General features: G+C 41.8%; 1 long non-coding RNA gene across 1 annotated transcript; it reads right to left on the minus strand.

Annotated features, from left to right (window-relative positions):
* Positions 1-3,739: 3,739 nt before the first annotated feature.
* LOC123162516 (uncharacterized) lies at positions 3,740-6,447 on the minus strand. The gene is made up of 3 exons (XR_006481328.1): positions 5,411-6,447; positions 5,187-5,297; positions 3,740-3,997 (listed from the first exon to the last, which is right to left on the minus strand). It is a non-coding gene; the product is annotated as an uncharacterized lncRNA (long non-coding RNA).
* Positions 6,448-7,144: the final 697 nt, after the last annotated feature.

Raw genomic sequence — 7,144 nt, forward strand, 5'->3', positions numbered from 1 at the left:
CATGGGTGAAGTCTTGCTATTAGTAGTCATGTGAATTTGGTATTCGTTCGATATTTTGATGAGATGTATGTTGTCTCTCCTCTAGTGGTGTTATGTGAACGTCGACTACATGACACTTCACCATTATTTGGGCCTAGAGGAAGGCATAGGGAAGTAATAAGTAGATGATGGGTTGCTAGAGTGACAGAAGCTTAAACCCTAGTTTATGCGTTGCTTCGTTAGGGGTTGGTATGGACCCATATGTTTAATGATGTGGTTAGGTTTACCTTAATACTCCTTTTTGTAGTTGCGAATGCTTGCAATAGGGGTTAATCATAAGTGGGATGCTTGTCCATGTAAGGGCAGTACCCAAGTGCCGGTCCACCCACATATCAAATTATCAAAGTACCGAACGCGAATCTTATGAACATGATGAAAACTAGCTTGACGATAATTCCCAATGTGTCCTCGGGAGCTCCTTCTTCATTATTAGAATTTTTCTAGACTTATCCTTTGCTACATAAAGGATTGGGCCACCTTACTGTACTTTATTTACTTTATTTACTTTTTGCTCGTTACTATTTATCTTATCACAAAACTATCTATCACCTACTATTTCAGTGCTTGCAGAGAAAACCTTACTGAAAACCGCTTATCATTTCCTTCTACTCCTTGTTGGATTCGACACTCTTACTTATCGAAAGGACTACGATAGATCCCCTATACTTGTGGGTCATCAGTACATCTGTGTATTAACCATGTTCTTACATCAAACTAATGTTCTTGTGTATCCCTCATCAATCACTTATGACGAGGCAGGCAGGCAAGGGGACTATTCCTCATTTAAAGAATGCAGCGTCAGCCTCCCGACATGATTCTCAAGAAACAGAAATGCTAGATGAAGATAGTGAACATAGCTCCGTAGTTGATTACAGAATTTCCCCTACACTAGCATCGCAGGTGCTTGGTCTAACTTGGCAGCGTGATATGTGGTTGCATGTTGCATATGGTGTCTAGATTGTAATTCTTCCGATCTGGTTAAACTGCATGTGCTTGTCTGCTTAGCTTATACATTATACCTGTTAATGTGACATGCCTTCCTGTATTTAGTACATAGTACATCTGTCTATTAAGCATGTCCTTACATAAAACTATTGTTTTTTTGTATCATGCGTCAATCAATATGACGAGACACCTTTAATATATGCAGTGTGATATTAGTTGCATCTTTCATATGATTTATAGCATGCACTGCTTCTAATTTGTTGAAATTCCATTTATGATGGGACGCTTTTAACTTGGCAGAGTCATATTGGTTGCATCTTTCATGTGGTGTCTAGCTTAATTGCTTCTTATTTGTAGGAATGGTTTCTGCTTAGTTTACACAAACAGTTGTGAACAATCCATGCCGTCCTGTTTTTCGTACATATTCCATCCCGGTATCATGTGTTTGCCTTACATCAAAATAGTGATTGTCAGTATCATGCATGAATGAGTTCTGAAGAGAGAATTTTATTGCTTTTTCTTGTCTGTTTTACTTGACAATTCAAAATCAATAAAGCGGAAGGAAGTTAGCAAGGCAGCGGATAAAGGTGCTCCTTCCGAATGGAGGGCCTCTATAGTTTCTACTCCTCCACACCCCCAAAATGATTTCCAAGACAACGCATGCATAGACACTCAACAAAGTTGTGTTTATGATGAGCACGTCTCCCCTAGTGCACCATCATCGGTGCTCCCTCTAACTTGCATTGTTATATGTGGTTGCATGTTATGTGTGATGTCTAGCTTGTATTGCTTCTAATTTTGTTGAATTCCATCTGCTTACGTTACACATTATACTTGAATAAGGCATGTGTTCCTATTTCTAGAACATACAATACCTGTCTATCACACCATGTTCTTACATCAAATTACTACTGTTGTGTAACCTGCAACAATCACTTATCATAAGACACGTTTGACTTCGGAGTGTGATATAGGTTACATCTCGCATTCTTTTCTAGCTTGTACTACTAATTTGTTGAAATGGCACTTACGACAAGACAGTTTTAACTTGGTAGAGTGATATTCGTTGCATCTTTCATGTGGTGTCTAGCTTTCATTGTTTCTAATTTGTTGAAATGCCTTCTCCTTAGTTTACACATCATAAGCTGTGAATATGCAATGTTGTGAATATGCAATGACACTAATGACGAGAGACCTCTAACATGGTAGTGTGATTTGTTTGCATCTTGCATGTGATTTATTTCTTATACTGCTTCACATTTGTTTAAACGACATTTATGATGAGACACTGTTAACTTGGCAGAGCGATATTTGTAGCATCTTTCATATGGTGTCTACCTTCCATTGCATTGCTTCTAATTTGGTGAAATGTCTTCTTCTTAGTTTACACATCATAGTTCTGGTTATCTCTTCCGTCCTGTTTTTCATACATATTACATCCTCCTATCATGTGGTTGTCTAACATCAAAGTTAAGTTCGTCTGCATCACGCATCAATTTGTTCTGAAGAACTAAATTATTATTCGTTTTTTTTGTCGGCTTGACTTAACATGCCACAGAGAAAGAGGAAGAAACACAAAATGGCAGGGAATGAGAAGCGGATGAATCCTGCAGATTCTGCTGGTACTGATGGTGCAATAGAAGGTCAAAGTCCAGCGGAAAATTCTACAAATTCGGGGGCTAGCCGGCTCGCTCGCCACCCCGCCGCCTTACTTGGTGATTCCTGATACAGTTAGGATGACACGGTCCCCCACTTCACCCTAAAGCCACAGATGCAGCTTTGGCTGTTGGCTGGCAAGCACAACGGGCCAGAACTCCTTTACGCTTCATACACTAAGTCAAAGGCTGCCGAGTCGATCAACCCGGCCCGCCGCTCATTAAATAAACAGCTGCATGACCGGCTGCTCGCCAACCGGCTTCGCCGGATTGCTGCCAGCCGGCCCAGTGGGTGTTTCGCTCGCGCTCAACGTTTCAAAGGGCCTAAGTCCTGCGCGATCCTCTCGAAGAATCGAACTCCTTGTCACGGACCGGAGCCTCGGCCGTTTGACTCGCGGGGGGGGGGGAGGTTTGAGAAAGGAAAAACGCATGAACACTACACCACGGTTAAGTTTTGGCGACACACCAATCTGTTGGCATAGGGTACCTTTGCCGACAGATAATTTGCCGCTAACACATATGCTGACAGAAGACAGAACAGTCGAAGGACTTGCTGTGGGCAAAGGTATTGCCGACAGAAGTTTACTTGCAGACACTTTTTTGGTCGGCATACACCCTACCTACGCCGACAAATGATATGTCAATGTACACCCTACATACGCCGACACATGGTCTGTCTGTGTACACCCTACCTATACCGACAAATGGTAAGTCAACATACACCCTACCTATGCCGACACTTAGTCTGTCCAAATAGGTCTTTAGCATTGCTGACACTTAGTCTGTCTAAAAAGGTCTTTGGCATTGCCAACACATGGTTTGTCTGGCTACAGGTGTAGGTCTGCCGACACTTTCTCCAATGGAATGTTTTTGCTGACATATAAATTGTTGGTGAGATGGTATACTACCAGAACTGCAGAACTACAGTTGGCTATTGCTCTTATTCAAATGTTATACAATGCTCAACTCTTATCCACAAACAAGATCAAGATGAACACATATTGCACAATCATTGATAATATGGTCAAAAACATACATATATATATTGATCACAGGTTCAAACTCAAGTCAATCTTGACAAAGCAAAGTTTGGTCATCTTGGCAAACATCCAGAAAACACAAGTCACATAAAAGGACCCTTATTTGCTGGTCTAAAAGAGTTCAAACACTAAATGGTCCAAACACTTAAGTCACATCCACTGGATTTCTACTCCATAACACTTGAACACCAAATGGTCCATAACACACATAAGATTCATGATTACAATTAAGTTGGCTGGTCCAAAATACTGCACACAACCAAATGCTCTATAACACTCCAAAGTCATCACATCCATGAATACTAGGTGGCCGATTACCTGAAAATATTACACAAGAATTTGGTAGAAAGTGCAGTCAGCTCAAGTTCTTTGAAGCTCATAGGGAGATTGACAGCCAAGAGAAGCACAAGAGTATTTATGACAAATGCCTAGAATACACATAATATAGTTCTGTCATATGTGATATAAAATATATTTGAAATGCTGAAAGGAATCATCATGCAGATATATCTACATACACATAGAGTAAGCATTAATTTCTCCATGCCAGGCATATCCACAAATTCTATTCAACACCTTACATGCAAGAAACTGTAGTAGTATCAGCCAGTGTAAAGTTGTATTTGTTCTAATACGAGGAGTTAGCTCAAATATGGAGGTTATGGGTCAAATTCTCATATGTTCCAACTGAATGGGACTGCAAACATGTGATTGTTACTCACGTGTACATATGAGGAATATGTGTGGGTGCCCCCTAACCATTTTATCTACTTCAATGTTTGAAAATAATTGTGTTTGCATGTTATCTGATGAAGTAGAATTAATATGTACAACTAATATAAGAGCACCAATAAATAGGGTATTATGAATTGAACACCAATAAATAATAGAGGATATTAAAGTTCCTAAATTAGTACTCCCTCCGTAAACTAATATAAGAGCGTTTAGATCACTAAAATAGTGATCTAAACACTGTTATATTAGTTTACATAGGGAGTACATCGCACACTGTCATAGTAATGCTACAAATACATGTCGCGCAAACCTTTGTTACCTGTTGCCATTGGCATTGAAAATATTGACTGAATTGAAGTATTATTTAGAAGACCACATATACATAGAGTAAATTGGAAAGAGGAAATTCTCATACAAGTAAAGAAAATTAAACAACATGGTTTACATCGTATTATCCTTAATATCAAACTTACAAATCTGAATTAGATGCATCATAATAATTGGAAATATTTATCACATCTGCCGATAACTGAAAAACTCGAAGACATTACTCATTAAAGTTGTAGGTGCAAAACCAAAATCTCAAAAACAATATTAACTCCCTTCACAAATTACTTGTTTTAGATAGTGTTAGATTCATCGGTATCTAGACAAATCTAAGACATGACAGAGGGAGTACAAAAAAATTATTTAGACAACTACTGAAAAGTAAGGATTATAGATTGTTTATCAAAAGTTGTAGGACGATGCAAACCCCACTATGCAGACTCACCGGTTAATAAAAGAAGATAGAGATACACACATTCATGCCCAGATGTGAAGGGCAACACAGCAGTCTTGCTTGGAGCGCACCAATCAAGCTAGCTTCAGCCGTCAGGCCTGTCTGCAACCATATGGGAACAAAGGAAAAAGTGAAGATTCAATGATAAGCACCGGAGTCTATGGAGAACTACTAAGGTAAGAATAAATTAAATGGGTCTGGATCTGTTATCTCACTGTGCGCAAGCGCTTGCATGTCATCCTTTCCCACACACCATCAATCTGTTCTTTTTCCTCGCAAGGCATGACGGACGCTCATGAAAAATTCATAGATTATGGTAGAAAGATTAGTTGAGCAAGATTGATTTAGTAGGATCTTGGGTGGTGTCGCTTAAGCAGAGGAACTGGTCGAGCCTCAAGCAACATAGCACACGGCCGGGGGAGATTTTTACTGCTACGTATGTACTGGTAGCGCACATGGAGAAGGCGGGTTCAGGTTATTTCCAATTAGACCACTTTATCCAAGGGCTACTAATCTGTCCACCATACTCTTATGAATTTTATCCAAGGGCTACAAGAAAAGTGGTACTCTAGATTTATTACTAATTCTAGCAATATCATCTGTATAGCTGTTACACATGCAATATCTAGACCGAGATTTCAGAAACTTGCAAGCTTATAATTCAGAAATTTAAAGTAACCCATCCCTGTAGCCATCGATCTGACCAAAAAATTAGAAACTAAAATAAAATAAGGTTGGATTGTGCACTTCTCTGTAGTACCACAGATCCAACAAGTAACCTTCGTAATGCCAGATCCTAATCTTAAACAAAGGGACTGACTAACTAAGCAGGGATCAGTTTAGGTTCAGACTAACAACATGTTCAATCACTCCAACGTAGCTACCAACAATACAGCTCACGGGTTGCAGCAAACTAGCAGGTCGATCTATGAGAGACACAAGATGTTGTTCGTGTTTGGAAGAACAATTGCGGATGCCATAATCGGCCCTTTACCTAGCAAAGACCAGTTCCTCTAGCCTGCGTACATGAAGGAGGGGGTAAGCACCGAACCGACAGCTATTCAGAGGACGACCAGCGACCAGGCGTGTGGCACCTAGCACATGACGGGGAACGCGCCTCGAAGGCCACCGGCTGCCCACCAACGAAACGGGCCTGCGGCTGATAGATCTGGACAAGGGGCTTTGCGGGAGAGAAAAGGGGCGGCGGCAGCCGAAGCAGGGGGCGGGGATGTGGAGCTCGAGGTCGGGGGATGTGGTCGAGGGCGGGGGTTAGGGTGGCGGGCGGACGGAGGTCGGCGTCGGAGCTATCGCCGCCGGCGGCAGGGACGGGGGGTGGCGCGAGACGGCGACAGCGGAGGGGATGTGGGGATGGAGCTCGTGTTATTTGGGTTGGGTCTCAGATTCGGGGATATCAGGCCAGTGTGGGTCAAATTTGGGCCGCGCGTAGCCGATATTTCCCCGGTCGCGCCTAAATCAACCGCCAAAATTTTCAAGGTCTCGTTGATTGACACATGTACACCTACGCCGACACTTTATCTTCGTCCATACACCCTACCTACGCCGACATATTTGATGTCCCTAAGCGCATACTTACGTCGACAGAAAATCTGTTAGGACCCACACATATACCGAAAGATAAGATGTTGCTAAGTACTTGCCGACTGATACGCAGTCTCTACGTGCCTCCCGACACATAGTTTGTCCACAATGTCATACCTCTCCCGACACATGATCTGAGGACAAAGCTTAAGAGCTACGCCGACAGATCTCCTGTAGAGATTGGAGGACCTTTACCCACACAAGTGTGTCACCTAAGCTCCACCGTGGTGTAGTGAAAATCGGTCCAAAAAACGGAAGGCAAGAGCAAAAACACTCATGACATTTGCACAAAAATATTTAAGAAAAGGCCCACGGCCCGAGTTCATTACACCCTAAAACCCCCAGTGGGT

The sequence above is a fragment of the Triticum aestivum genome, chromosome 7B (assembly GCF_018294505.1).
Source record: "Triticum aestivum cultivar Chinese Spring chromosome 7B, IWGSC CS RefSeq v2.1, whole genome shotgun sequence".
In the NCBI taxonomy this organism is placed as follows: domain Eukaryota; kingdom Viridiplantae; phylum Streptophyta; class Magnoliopsida; order Poales; family Poaceae; genus Triticum; species Triticum aestivum.